Raw genomic sequence first — 16,153 nt, 5'->3', positions numbered from 1 at the left:
GCTAAATATTAACTCCCTCCACACATTCTCGTGTGTCAACTACATTTACAAAACCCTGTTCTCAAATGCAAACCATGCTCTGAAACTCTCCCTGGACAGATGTAATAGGACCCATTATCACCACACCAGAAATAAATATCTCTTTGATATCCCCAGGGTCAAACTTAATCTGTGTAAACACTCTATGCAAATTAAGGGACCTAGTCTATGGAACTCACTCCCTAGTGAATTGAAAAACTGTAAAACTTTTGCCTTATTTAAAAGCAAAACCAAAAAGTACCTAACTTCATCTTCTTAGTTTCCTACACTGAGCTTTAAATTTGCTCTGTACCTAGTGTTACCCAATCTCCTAATTTTTATGTAATATCAAACAACCTTATCATTGTGTTCAGATGTCAGATCAGATTCAGATTCAGATGTTTATTCAGGTAAGGTATATACATACAAGTGATGTTACATTAATGGATTGATATATAGATAGAGCTAGTACATACAATGCCTAAAGCCACTATTACGCAATGCGTTTCGGGCAAGAAAAACATTAATATCTAGAACTTAATACTAATTGAGCATAAAGAATAAAAAGTGTTGAGAACAAATACAAATAAAGATAAAAAAAAAAAAAAAAAAAAAAAAAAAAGGGGGAACATGACTGAAAAAGCAGCACAAATACAATAGGTTGACAAACAGTGTTGATTAAAGAAAAAGAAAATAACGGACATGGGTTGACAATAGAGGAGTGAGGTAGGTTACAGGGAATTTATTAGGTAGTGTTTAGTTTTTATCTTAAACTGGTTGAGAGAGGTACTGTCTTTAACATGGTTGGGAAGGTCATTCCACATTCTGGGCCCCTTGATTTGTAGAGCATTTCTGGTTTGATTAAGTCGTACTCTAGGAATATCAAAACTGTATTTATTTCTGGTGTGGTGCTCATGGGTTCTGTTACAACCTTCTATGAAGCTTTTGAGATCAGGATTGGCATTACAATTTAGCGTTTTGTATATGTATAGTACACATGAGAGAATGTGCAGTGACTTAATGTCTAACATATTCAGGGATTTGAATAGGGGTACCGAGTGATGTCTGGGGCCAGAATTGGATATTGTCCTAATAGCAGCTTTGTGTTGAGTAATTAGAGGACGTAAATGATTTTGGGTAGTAGAGCCCCAAGCACAAATACCATAGTTGAGATATGGATAGATAAGGGAGTAATAGAGAGTCACCAGGGCAGGGCGTGGTACATAATATCTGATCTTAGAAAGAATGCCCACAGTTTTTGAAACTTTTTTAGATATGTTTAGAATGTGTCCCTGGAAATTCAGCTTGTGGTCAATGAGAATGCCAAGGAATTTGCCATCTAATTTGTTACAAATTTGGGTATTGTTTATTTTGAGATTTATTTGATTAGAGGATTTATTGCCAAACAGAATATAGAAAGTTTTGTCAATGTTAAGGGTGAGTTTGTTGGCAGTTAGCCACAGATGGACTTTATTTAGCTCAGTATTTACTGTGGCATTTAGAGCAAGGGGATCAGGACTGGAGTAAATGAAGGTTGTGTCGTCAGCAAATAGGATTGGTTTGAGGTGTTGGGAGGCATTTGGAAGGTCATTAATGTAGATGAGAAAGAGGAGAGGGCCAAGTATGCTGCCCTGGGGAACACCAATGTTGATGGGTAGGGTGGGAGAAATTGTATTATTCACAGAAACACATTGGAGCCTGTCAGTAAGGTAGGATTTGAGGTATTGTAGGGAGTGTCCTCTGACACCATAATGATGTAATTTCAGAAGAAGGTTTTGGTGGTTGACAGTATCGAAAGCTTTACGCAGGTCCACAAATAACCCAACAGGGAACTCATTTTTATCAAGAGCTGTATGAATCGAGTTAAGCATACTAATAAGTGCATCGTTAGTGCTTTTTTTGGGCCTGAAGCCATATTGGCAAGGGCTAAGTATATTGAGTTTGGCTAGATATGAGTAAAGCTGCTTATAGATTAGTTTTTCAAAAATTTTTGACAAGTTTGGCAGGATTGATATAGGTCTGTAGTTGTTAACATCTGTGAGATCACCACATTTGTGGACAGGCGTTACTCTCGCTTTTTTTAGAATATCTGGAAAGGTTTGGAGTTCAAGTGACTTGTTGAAGAGCAAAGCAATAGCAGGGGCTAAAGATCTGGAGGCTTTTTTGTAGATTAAAGTTGGTATCTTTTCAAGGGCACCAGACTTGGTTTTAAGGGAAATGATTATCTCATTGACGTCAATGGAATTAATAGGCTTTAGGTACAGAGACTGGGGATAGTTCCCTGTCAGATAGTCCTTAATGTCAGTACTGGAAGATGGAATATCATTAGCAAGGGATGAACCAATGGAAGAGAAGAACCTATTGAACTCAATAGCAGAATCAGAGGCTGAAAGCTGACCATCGTTATTAGACAGGAGAGTCGGTTTGTTATTTAAAGACTTCTTTGATCCCAATATTTGTGAAATTGTTCTCCATGTTTGTTTAATGTTGCTCTTTATTTGGGTAAATTTATCTTCGTAGTACTTAGTTTTGGCTCGTCTAATTATCTTAGATAGCAATAATGAGTAATTCTTTGAGAATTCTTTGGAGACAATCCCTAACCTATACTTTTTCTCAAGGTCATGTTTTTTATTAATAGATTTAAGTATTCCCTTTGTAAGCCAGGGATTGTTAAGCCTTTTGGTTGTGACTTGTTTTGTAAGCATAGGACAGTGGGTATTATAAAGGCTAAGAGTTGTTTGTAGAAAAGATTGCACTGCTAGGTTGATGTCCCCTATGTTACCTAACTCGGACTCCCAGTTGACATTATCAGCAGCAGTTATAAAATTGTTTATAGCAGTTTCATTGTGCAGCCTAAAGCTTAACTCCCTTGTTTCTAGAGGTGGTTTGCTAATGTTAGTTAAGAGAAATGTGGGGTAATGGTCTGTAGTGCTATCGGTGATTATACCTGAAGTAAGCGGAGAGGTTATATTTGTCCAGATGTGATCTAGAGTCGTGGCAGTGCTATCAGTGATTCTAGTAGGTCTAGTGATTAAGGGTATGAGGAAGCAGGAATTCATACAGTTGAGGAAGCTAACAGCAGTAGGGTGTTCTGGCTCGCAGAGGTCAATATTAAAGTCCCCTGCGATAATTAGGTGGTTTTTGTTCAGTCTGTTATCAAGTATTAGATTTCTAAGGTTTGAGTTGAATTCGGACACATCAGTGTTAGGAATTCTATAAACTGCACCCACAGACAGGATAGACTCGGCACCCTTGACTCTGAAGCTGGCGAAGATATACTCCCCATAGCAGTCTCTAGTTCTAATTTCTTTTAAGCATGTTAGTTCTTGGTGGTAGTAAAGAGCAGTGCCACCACCTCTCTGAAGTTGACGACAGTTGTGGATTGCTGAGTAGTTAGGCATGTTAAAGAGTTGAGTAGTATCATCTTTCAACCATGTTTCAGTAAGTATAATAAAAGAGAAATTGTTGTCAATAGCTTCAATCAAGGCACTAACATCATCGAAGTGTTTGCCTAGGGATCTAACGTTCAAATTGATTACAGAGATATTGTGACTATGAGTTAATACATTGTTTACATCATGTGCTGCAAAATATCTGCAATTTAGATCATTAAAGTGATTATTGTCATAGATAGTGGATAAGAGGTTAAGTTCTGGGTCTATACTTGACTGCATAAAAAAAAAGCTGATTGCCGGAAAAACAAGAAAAACAAAAAGAAATAAAAGTACACAATACTGTACTAAACAAACACAAAAGGGGCTTACAGGGGTACAATGGAGTAAGGGAGTATGGCTAGGCTAGGAAACCTAGGTAATGAATGAGATTAAAGAAAAAAACATATAAACATGGACTATACAAAACACAAGATATAGATATACAAAACAAAAATATAAACAGGACTAAGCAATACAAAAAAATTGAGCAAAAATTAAAAAAGAGGTAGATTGCTTACAGGTACTCTCAGGTACACTGTAAGTAACAATAGACAGAAAATATATGTCAATATAGAAAAGAATGTCACAATACAATAAGATAAGCAATTACATGAACAGATGAAAAACAAATCTGCTGTAAAAAAAGGAAGTAATTATAGCAAAACACAATATAATAATATAACAATACAATAAGAGCTTACAAAGTATTGAGTCTGCTAAATTAGAGAATAATTATGGCAGGACACAACAATAAATGCAAGCAAACAAGGAATTGAAACGATTAGAGGTGGAATTAAGGTCACTAGAAAGCCATGGAGGATGCACAAGTTTGGCGGAGAGAACAAAAAATCAGTAGAGACTGTCAAGATGAATATATAAAAAAATTTGACAAATGATAATTGTAAAGTAAAATAATCTTAAAGAAAATAAATATTATTAAGCTTAGTTTTAACTTATAATTAGTAGGAACTTAATTAAAAGAACAAAAATGAGATCAATAATTGATTTCAATAAATGACATAGATCAATACAAATAAATTTAAATTTAAAATATAAATGGAATTAGGGTAAGATTAGATTTAAGAGTTCATTGCTGTCTTCTTTATGTGCTAGCCATATGCTGTATTGTGACTACCAATTTTTGTCAACTACCATTCAAGCTGTCATTGCAATCAATCTTATATTGTTTCTGCTGTATTGTGCCTACCAATTTGTTGTCAACTACCATTTTAAGCTGTCATTGCAATCAATCTCAGCTACCTATGTGCTTTAATATACTGTACCTACAATTTTCTCTCATCTTTTTTTCATTTCATATAATCTGTTATCATTTTTTTGTCTATAATTTTTGCAAGTATTTACCTCCTTAAAATTTTCTTAGATTAAGGACCTGCCCGAAACGCTGCGCGTGCTAGTGGCTTTACAAGACTGTAATTACCATATTTGTATCCTCACATTCCTTATGTACATTCTTGTATATGCATAAATAAAATAAAATAAAATAAAATAAACCAATCACTCATCCTGTTTATGAAGTGCGGCCTCATATCTGGTCCGAGTGATAACCTTTTTCTTTTATTTGTCTCTTTCCTTCTCTTGCTCATGTCGACGGTGGTAATTAGTGCCCAGTGGTCACTACATAAACTGTGCACAATGTGTGTACTGGCATCCGTGTCCGGTGCATTCAGCAGGAGAGCATAGTCTAGTCTTCCTCCTCTGAGGTGAGTTGGCTGTTCATCACCCAGGACTCTAAGGTTTTCACTTTAATTGTGTTTAGTGTACAGAATTTTTGTTCCTGTGTACTGTTCTTTCCTTGATATACTTGATATGTACAGGTTTTCGTTGTTTTGTGTGTTCTTGTATTTGTTTGTGTATATAACCAACCAACCAACAGCCAACTACAGCATGATTTGAATGACCTCCGTGAGGAAAGCAACCTTCTGAAAACTGATGAAGCCATTAAAAAACAGGAGGAAGCTCTCAGCAAAATGACTGCATGTATCAGTACATTTTCAGCCCAGCGTTCTGTCTCCCAGGATGAACAAGACCAGCAAAAGCTGCTAGACTCTGTTATAGTGTCGTCCCAAGATATACCTGTGGAACATGAAGGTGAAAACTGTGTCGAAATAGCTCTGGATCTCGTAAAAGACAAATTGCAGCTCATTCTAAACAAATCAGACGTTTTTGCTGCCTACAGAGTAGGCAAAAAGAATCCGTCAGATCAAAACCAACGGAAAATTCGCCTGAAGCTGTCTTCCCAGTTCACGAAATCCAATCTAGTCCGGACAGCTGTAACCCAACGGAAGGGATTATACATCAACGAGTGCTTGACTAGGAACAGACAGCACCTCCTCTACCGCCTGCGTCAAATCCGTCAAAAAAACCCAGATGCGATTCATCAGTGCTTCGTTAAAAATGGACTGATAAAGGTGAGAAAAACCGCAGAGGGAAAAATGTTCACAATTACTAAAGAAGAGAACCTCAACGCTTTCCTCTCCCAATGTGGTTTGTCTGACCTCATTATCACTCCCAGTGAATTAACTTAATTAACCCCCTGTCAACTAGTGGGGCTAGATTTCCTGAGTCTCATTGTTTCATTTTCTGACTTAATTTTTAACTTACTCTTAACTAGTCATTTACTGAAATTATTTAATTGAGTGCATAAATAGTTCTTCAGGTCTTATTAATTATACAGTCATAACTGAACTATTTATAGTTAATAATCATTAGCTTAAATTTGCCTATGCTTATTATTCAACTTTTCTTTGATTTCATTTATTACCTAGGTTGCCTAGCCTCGCCATGCTCCCTTACTCCATTGTACCCCTGGCTTTGCCTGCATCTCAAATTGCAAATTGTTACTTACAGTGTACCTGAGAGTACTTGTAAGCAATCTACCTCATTTTTCATTTTTGCTCAATTTGTTTTTGTATTGCTTAGTCTTGTTTATATTTTTGTTTTGTATTTCTATATCTTGTGTTTTGTATAGTCCATGTTTATATGTTCTTTCGTTAATCTCATTTATTACCTAGGTTGCCTAGCCTAGCCATACTCCCTTACTCCATTGTACCCCTGTAAGCCCCTTTTGTGTTTGCTTTGTACTGTATGGTGTACATTTTTTTCCCTATTTTATAGCTTATTTCTACCTTGTTATTTGCCTTTCTTCCATTGTTTTTCCTGCAATCAGCTTTTTTTTATGCAGACAAGTATAGACCCTGAACTTAACCTCTTATCCACTATCTATGACAATTATCACTTTAATGATCTAAATTGCAGATATTTTGCAGCACATGATGTAAACAATGTATTAACTCATAATCACAATATCTCTGTAATCAATTTGAACGTTAGATCCCTAGGTAAACACTTTGATGATGTTAGTGCCTTGATTGAAGCTATTAACAACAAATTCTCTTTTATTATACTTACTGAAACATGGTTGAAAGAGGATACTACTCAGCTCTTTAACATGCCTAACTACTCAGCAATTCACAACTGTCGTCAACTTCAGAGAGGTGGTGGCACTGCTCTTTACTACCACCAAGAACTAACATGCTTAAAAGAAATTAGAACCAAAGACTGCTATGGGGAGTATATCTTCGCCAGCTTCAGAGTCAAGGGTGCCGAGTCTGTCCTGACTGTGGGTGCAGTTTATAGAATTCCTAACACTAATGTGTCTGAATTCAACTCAAACCTTAGAAATCTAATACTTGATAACAGACTGAACAAAAACCACCTAATTATCGCAGGGGACTTTAATATTGACCTCTGCGAGCCTGAACACCCCACTGCTGCTAGCTTCCTCAACTGTATGAATTCCTGCTTCCTCATACCCTTAATCACTAGACCTACTAGAATCACTGATAGCACTGCCACGACTCTAGATCACATCTGGACAAACATAACCTCTCCGCTTACTTCAGGTATAATCACCGATAGCACTACAGATCATTACCCCACATTTCTCTTAACTAACATTAGCAAACCACCTCTTGAGTCAAGAGTGATACGTTTTAGACTTCACAATGAAACTGCTTTAGACAATTTTATAACTGCTGCTGATAATGTCAACTGGGAGTCCGAGTTAGGTAACATAGTGGACATCAACCTAGCAGTGCAATCTTTTCTTCAAAAAACTCTTAGCCTTTATAATACCCACTGTCCTATGCTTACAAAACAAGTCACAACCAAAAGGCTTAACAATCCCTGGCTTACAAAGGGAATACTTAAATCTATTAATAAAAAACATGACCTTGAGAAGAAGTATAGGTTAGGAATTGTCTCCAAAGAATTCTCAAAGAATTACTCATTATTGCTATCTAAGATAATTAGACGAGCCAAAACTAAATACTACGAAGATAAATTTACCCAAATAAAGAGCAACATTAAACAAACTTGGAGAACAATTTCTCAAATATTGGGATCAAAGAAGTCTTTAAATAACAAACCGACTCTCCTGTCTAATAACGATGGTCAGCTTTCAGCCTCTGATTCTGCTATTGAGTTCAATAGGATCTTCTCTTCCATTGGTTCATCCCTTGCAAATGATATTCCATCTTCCAGTACAGACATTAAGGACTATCTTTCAGGTAACTATCCACAGTCTCTGTACCTAAAGCCTATTAATTCCACTGACGTCAATGAGATAATCCTTTCCCTTAAAACCAAGTCTGGTGCCCTTGAGGAGATACCAACTTTAATTTACAAAAAAGCCTCCAGATGTTTAGCCCCTGCTATTGCTTTGCTCTTCAACAAGTCACTTGAACTCCAAACCTTCCCAGATATTCTAAAAAAAGCGAGAGTAACGCCTGTCCACAAATGTGGTAATCTCGCAGATGTTAACAACTACAGACCTATATCTATCCTGCCAAACTTGTCAAAAAATTTTGAAAAACTAATCTATAAGCAGCTTTACTCATATCTAGCCAAACTCAATATACTTAGCCCTTGCCAATATGGCTTCAGACCCAAAAAAAGCACTAACGATGCACTTATTAGTATGCTTAACTCGATTCATACAGCTCTTGATAAAAATGAGTTCCCTGTTGGGTTGTTTGTGGACCTGCGTAAAGCTTTTGATACTGTCAACCACCAAAACCTTCTTCTTAAATTACATCATTATGGAGTCAGAGGACACTCCCTACAATACCTCAAATCCTACCTTACTGACAGGCTCCAATATGTTTCTGTGAATAATACAATTTCTCCCATCCTACCCATCAACTTTGGTGTTCCCCAGGGCAGCATACTTGGCCCTCTCCTCTTTCTCATCTACATTAATGACCTTCCAAATGCCTCACAACACCTCAAACCAATTCTATTTGCTGACGACACAACCTTCATTTACTCCAGTCCTGATCCCCTTGCTCTAAATGCCACAGTAAATACTGAGCTAAATAAAGTCCATCTGTGGCTAACTGCCAACAAACTCACCCTTAACATTGACAAAACCTTCTATATTCTGTTTGGCAATAAATCCTCTAATCAAATAAATCTCAAAATAAACAATACCCAAATTTGTAACAAATTAGATGGCAAATTCCTTGGCATTCTCATTGACCACAAGCTGAATTTCCAGGGACACATACTAAACATATCAAAAAAAGTTTCAAAAACTGTGGGCATTCTTTCTAAGATCAGATATTATGTACCACGCCCTGCTCTGGTGACTCTCTATTACTCCCTTATCTATCCATATCTCAACTATGGTATTTGTGCTTGGGGCTCTACTACCCAAAATCACTTACGTCCTCTAATTACTCAACACAAAGCTGCTATTAGGACAATATCCAATTCTGGCCCCAGACATCACTCGGTACCCCTACTCAAATCTCTGAATATGTTAGACATTAAGTCACTGCACATTCTCTCATGTGTAGTATACATATATAAAACGCTAAACTATAATGCCAATCCTGATCTCAAAAGCTTCATAGAAGGTTGTAACAGAACCCATGAGCATCACACCAGAAATAAATACAGTTTTGATATTCCTAGAGTACGTCTTAATCAAACTAGAAATGCTCTACAAATCAAGGGGCCCAGAATGTGGAATGACCTTCCCAACCATGTTAAAGACTGTACCTCTCTCAACCAGTTTAAGTTAAAAGCGAAGCTATACCTAATAAATTCCCTGTAACCTACCTTACCCTTCTATTGTCAACCAATGTCTGTGTTTTTTCTTTAAAGAGCGCTGTTTGTCGACATAATTGTATTTGTGCTGCTTTTTCATCTATGTTTTCATTTCTTGTTTTCATTCTACTCATTATGCTCAATTACTGTAGTATTAAGCTTGTCATTTAAGTTTATCATGCCCGAAACGCTTTGCGTAATAGTGGCTTTAGGCATTGTATGTACTAGCTGTACCTATAAGTCTACCAATCCTTGTAAAAATTTATTGTATGTATGTACCTTACCTAAATAAAATTGTATTGTATTGTATTGTATAAATAAATAAAAAAAAATCATCGAAGTGTTTACCTAGGGATCTAACGTTCAAGTTGAGTACAGAGATATTGTGATTATGTGTTAATACTTTGTTTACATCATGTGCTGTAAAATTTGGGTATTGTTTATTTTGAGATTTATTTGATTAGAGGATTTATTGCCAAACAGAATATAGAAAGTTTTGTCAATGTTAAGGGTGAGTTTGTTGGCAGTTAGCCAAAGATGGATTTTATTTAGCTCAGTATTTACTGTGGCATTTAGAGCAAGGGGGTCAGGACTGGAGTAAATGAAGGTTGTGTCGTCAGCAAATAGAATTGGTTTGAGGTGTTGGAAGGCATTTGGAAGGTCATTAATGTAGATGAGAAAGAGGAGTACAGTAAGACGGTACAAAAGAGTACAACAAGGCCGGGAGGGTGTAGGAGTACAGTAAGACAGTACATGAGAGTACAATAAGGCTGGGAGGGTGTAGGAGTACAGTAAGACAGTACATGAGAGTACAATAAGGCCGGGAGGGTGTAGGAGTACAGTAAGACAGTACAAGAGAGTACAACAAGGCCGGGAGGGTGTAGGAGTACAGTAAGACAGTACAAGAGAGTACAACAAGGCCGGGAGGGTGTAGGAGTACAGTAAGACAGTACAAGAGAGTACAATAAGGCCGGGGCGGTGTACGAGGGCTGCTCCTCCCTCCCCACAACAACAGCCGTCACTGCCACTTGTCGTCGCCTCTCAACCAACACCAACAACACCGCTAAATGAACTCTTCCCTCACATGTATCCTCCGCCAGTCACTACCCAGGTCAGTACCAGTGTCCCACACATGTATCCTCCGCCAGTCACTACCCAGGTCAGTACCAGTGTCCTCACATGTATCCTCCGCCAGTCACTACCCAGGTCAGTACCAGTGTCCCACACATGTATCCTCCACCAGTCACTACCCAGGTCAGTACCAGTGTCCCACACATGTATCCTCCACCAGTCACTACCCAGGTCAGCACCAGTGTCCCACACATGTATCCTCCACCAGTCACTACCCAGGTCAGTACCAGTGTCCCTCACATGAATCCTCCACCAGTCTCTACCCAGGTCAGTACCAGTGTCCTTGCATGTATCCTCTGCTAGTCACTACCCAGGTCAGTACCAGTGTCCTCACATGTATCCTCCGCCAGTCACTACCCAGGTCTGTACCAGTGTCCCTCACATGTATCCTCCACCAGTCACTACCCAGGTCAGCACCAGTGTCCCACACATGTATCCTCCACCAGTCACTACCCAGGTCAGTACCAGTGTCCTCACATGTATCCTCCGCCAGTCACTATCCAGGTCAGTACCAGTGTCCCACACATGTATCCTCCACCAGTCACTACCCAGGTCAGTACCAGTGTCCCACACATGTATCCTCTGCCAGTCACTACCCAGGTCAGTACCAGTGTCCTCACATGTATCCTCCGCCAGTCACTACCCAGGTCAGTACCAGTGTCCCACACATGTATCCTCTGCCAGTCACTACCCAGGTCAGTACCAGTGTCCTCACATGTATCCTCCGCCAGTCACTACCCAGGTCAGTACCAGTGTCCTCACATGTATCCTCCGCCAGTCACTACCCAGGTCAGTACCAGTGTCCTCACATGTATCCTCCGCCAGTCACTACCCAGGTCAGTACCAGTGTCCTCACATGTATCCTCCACCAGTCACTACCCAGGTCAGTACCAGTGTCCCTCACATGTATCCTCCGCCAGTCTCTACCCAGGTCAGTACCAGTGTGCTTGCATGTATCCTCTGCTAGTCACTACCCAGGTCAGTACCAGTGTCCTCACATGTATCCTACACCAGTTACTACCCAGGTCAATACCAGTGTCCCACACATGTATCCCCCACCAGTCACTACCCAGGTCAATATCAGTGTCCCATACATGTATCCTCCATCAGTCACTACCCAGGTCAATACCAGTGTCCTCACATGTATCCTGCACCAGTCACTACCCAGGTCAATACCAGTGTCCCACACATGTATCTCCCACCAGTCACTACCCAGGTCAGTACCAGTTTCCTCACATGTATCCTACGTCAGTGACTTTGGCCGCTTTTTCGGGGGAGCGGTGTGGTTGGATGGCTATTCAGAAGGGCTGGGTGGATTTGGGAAGGCATATAGGGTGGCTATTTGGGCGGATGGTGTACGTGCGCAGCTATTTGAGTGGGAGGTGTGGGTGGGCAGCTATTCGGGTGTGGTGGGTGGATTTGGGCAGGCAGATGGGCGGCTATTTGGGTGGGTTTTTGGTCAGGTGGATGGGCGGCTAATACCAAGGGAGTGGGTCGTATACACTCTACAGTAGACTGAAGTTTAACCCTTAACCACTGGACTGCGCCAACCGAGAAAACTTGGTCGGTTGGAAACTGCGCCAACCGAGAAAACACCTTTTGAATATTTTGTACCCATTCAAAACGTGCGTGCGGTTGGTTGTGTACGAGATGGATGCCTGAGGCCTTCAGTGAGTGGTGGCCATTTTGAAAATTTCCAGAATGCCCCAGGTCCGAGGTTAGTCTCAATTCTGATCGAGTAACTGTGATTAACGCACGCGCATTCGGCTCCCAATTGCCTGTGGGACGCGCTGTTGAAAGACCGCTTTCTCCAGGGGAGATAAACACTTTATTGTTTGAAGATGAAGTGGAATATTATATTAATGACCCAAGGACCGATTGGGACATAACACAAGAGTCCGATGGAAGTGAAACAGATACAGATAATGATGATACAGTGAAGGCGTATCATTCAGGATGAGCTGCACGTACAGGTGGTGCATCACAGGTCATCATCCTTGCCAGTATTTTCCCCACCACCGCCACCTCCATCTTCCATTTTTGATGAAAGTGATACTGTTGAGTCATTTTCTGGGTTTAGTGACGTTGCTTCTGATACAAGTAGTACAGATGATTAAGTGCTAGCAGCTGCCGTCGCGGTGTTACCAGGCGCAGATCTGCTGTGTTAGCAGGTCGCCCTGCCAAGCATCACCATGTATCCCCCACGACAACAGTGTTGCCTCTATATTTACTTTACTTTCCCTGCTCGCCCTACTAGTAGACAAGGTAGAAGACCTCCAATTCCTCCCCAAAGGAAATTTAGTGCAAGAAAACACACCCATACTGGAGTCGCTCGTGCCGTTGCTACAAGGAGAACGGGTGAATTTGTGTGGGAGGACTGTGATATTTTTGTACCACACAAACCTCAATTTGATCATAGTGATGTGGGGGTTGAACCCATGTTCCCGTACACAGGTGACGACATGACTGAAATGGACTATTTTCTTGCATATTTTGATTAGTAGTTCATGCAGCATCTTGTTGCCGAAACCAACAGGTATGCAGGGCAACTTGTTGAAGGTGGCATATTACAGGCTTCACGTATGATAGGTTGGAAGGGCACCACCGTGGCTGAGCTGTATGTGTTCTTTTCTCTATGTATGCTAATGAAACATTCGGTGAACCGCGTCATACAGGATTATTGGAACAAAGAATGTGCTGTTCCATCAGCTGTGTTCAACAAGTACGTGTCACAAGACAGGTTCCTGATACTACTATGGTGCCTACACTTTGAAAACCTTGCAAATTTTGATAGAAATGATCGACTTTAGAGAGTGCGAAAAGTGTTCAGTGATATCAAATGGAAATTTCGTGATTACTTTTTATCTGGACAGAATGTTGTCATTGATGAATCCCTTGTTCTTTTCAAGGGATGTCTTGTCTTCAAACAGTACATCCCATCGAAACGGCACTGTTTTGGCCTCAATTTTTTTGTACTGTGCGACTTTGAAACCGGAATGGTGATCGATATGATATTATATTATATATAATATAATATCATACAAATACGATTTGACATAACTAAACTTTTTCAAACTTGCACAAACATTTTCTAATTTTTTGTGCATAATCAACTAGGCAAATACTCCAACTTTGTCTAAATGATCGCCAACATAACTTGAAAAAAAGTAGAAAATAGAAAATAATTTTAAAATTGAATATTGAAAACTTCAGATTTTCAAATCAGCTTCAAAAATATAAAATATCACCAATTGTTCATTTGGTGTTTTATGCTCTCAGAATAGCATATGATTTTCATTTTCATCAAATTAGAATATAGGTTTTCAGTATAGTTTACTGTAAAAAAAATTGTCAATACAATATGGCATTTGAAATATGCTGCAAATTTAGACAAAAATAAATTATAACTCCAAACGTATAGGGTTTTTGAAAAATCCATTCTGGAGGGATTGTAGAACAGACAGCTGAGCACACAATGTCAAAATGGTTGGAATCAGTCAGAAACTGGAATTTTAGAAGCCACTCAAAGTTGAAAGTTTAGTTTCAGAGATACTGTCTCCACTCGCTAATCTGGACCATTTGGGAAGAACCCACAGCCGATTTATCACGTTTTCCAGATTAACGTACTTTTTCACCTCTTGAGTCCAAAAGTGACCATTTCCAATTATTTCTATACCACAGACAATGTAATTTGAATTGCCTTGCCACATATAATTATAAAATATTGAACTAGAAACCTCAACTTACCTTGTTGTTGTTCGTCGTCTTGATTGATGCCATACATCTTGAAGCTAAGAATTCTTGACAATTTACGTAACCTATACTAACACAATACTAAAATTAACACTTAAAATTACTGTACACTTCATTAACCACTTAACTGCGCCAACCGAGTTTTCTCAGTCAGGGGGAAACTGCGCCAACCAAGAAAACTAGTTTTGATTTTTCGTAACCAATTTTAAATGTGTACGAGGTTGGTTGTGTACGAAATGGACTCTTAGGACCTCCAGTGAAAGGCAGCCATCTTGGAAAAAATTCCCAGAATGCCCTAGGGCTGCTGGCTGGGTTAGTACTGAATGAGCAACCATGGGTGGCGCACGCGCCTCTGGCTCCCAAACACCTGTCTGACTTGGCATTGAAAGATAATGCTCTGTCGGTGAAATTCAAACCTTATTGTTTGAAGGTCATAATATTGGGGAAGCTAGGCGCAATAAGGACCTAACACAAAGGTCGGATGCAAGTGATACAGCACCTTGAGGACGATACAGCGAGCGTATCCAGTTGTAGCTCTGAGCGTCACCCTTGAAATCCTATGCTATTTATTTAGATGATACTTAGATGAATCGTTTTCTGCGTTCCGTGATGATGCATCTGATACAAATAGCATAGATGAACAGTGTTAGCAGCTTCCATGGTGGTGTTTTCCATAGATATTTTCAAGAATACCTGAATCTCTTCCTAACTGGCGGACACTCTTTGAGGCTACCTGAATCTCTCTCTGACTGACAGACACTCTTGAGGTATGCTGAATCTCTTCCTGTGTGGGACCATACAAAGCGATCTTTTCAAGACTACCTTACAAATTGATCTTTTCCTATAATCTTTTCAATACAGTACAACCTCGATTCAACGTACTATATGGGACCACCCCCAGTTCGTTGGAGCGTTGGATTCGTTGCAAGAGGTGACCTTCAAGAGGCGTTTGCGTCAGTGTCTTTTTTTTTTCTTGTACACAATAAAAATGCATTGTATCATATTACTTACTGTACCTATATTTTACTACTCTACTAAAAATTCTGTAATTCATGTATTTACCTTATTGTTGGAGTTATGTCCATCTTGAAGTTTTGTGAAGTTGTGAATGCTCTACAGTAAATAGGTACTGCAGTGCATTAAGCCGTTAGCACTGTATTATTAAAAGTGGTTTTGCTGTATGTTGAGTACTACAATACAGTTCTTGAAAACTATTGTACATTAGAATTATTGCAACTTTAATTTTAACACTATGTACACACTTGAATTTAACACTTATTCTAATTGTTCACTTCACACACGATGTTTTTAGATGTTTGCATCAGCTTTGCTGGTGCTCGCTGCTGCTGTGTTGGCTTCAGCTGCTTTTGTGCTGGTGCTGGGTACAGCTGTGCTGGTGCTGGGTACGGCTGTGCTGGTGCTGGGTACGGCTGTGCTGGTGCTGGGAACGGCTGTGCTGGTGCTGGGTACAGCTGTGCTGGTGCTGGGTACGGCTGTGCTGGTGCTGGGTACAGCTGTGCTGGTGCTGGGTACGGCTGTGCTGGTGCTGGGTACGGCTGTGCTGGTGCTGGGTACAGCTGTGCTGGTGCTGGGTACGGCTGTGCTGGTGCTGGGTACGGTTGTGCTGGTGCTGGGAACGTCAACAGTGCCAGTAACATTTTGTATAATCTCATCATCTGTTAAAT

At 39.7% G+C, this 16,153-nt stretch overlaps 1 protein-coding gene across 3 annotated transcripts in view; it reads left to right on the top strand.

Annotated features, from left to right (window-relative positions):
• The first annotated feature begins 10,262 nt into the window (after positions 1-10,262).
• The window catches only part of LOC123772621 (zinc finger protein 271-like), a 46,772-nt gene continuing 40,881 nt past the window's right edge, over positions 10,263-16,153 (top strand). For 2 of the 3 annotated variants that reach the window (XR_011222570.1, XM_069303608.1), the window contains exon 1: positions 10,263-10,695. The gene's annotated coding sequence lies outside the window, so the exon portion shown is untranslated. Of the gene's footprint in view, positions 10,696-11,519; positions 11,552-16,153 lie in introns of those variants that run through there. The other variant, XM_069303609.1, reaches the window with a different exon arrangement.

The sequence above is a fragment of the Procambarus clarkii genome, chromosome 50 (assembly GCF_040958095.1).
Source record: "Procambarus clarkii isolate CNS0578487 chromosome 50, FALCON_Pclarkii_2.0, whole genome shotgun sequence".
Classification (NCBI taxonomy): domain Eukaryota; kingdom Metazoa; phylum Arthropoda; class Malacostraca; order Decapoda; family Cambaridae; genus Procambarus; species Procambarus clarkii.
The sequence above is the reverse complement of the archived record's forward strand: the minus strand, read 5'-3'. Positions and strand labels throughout refer to the sequence as shown.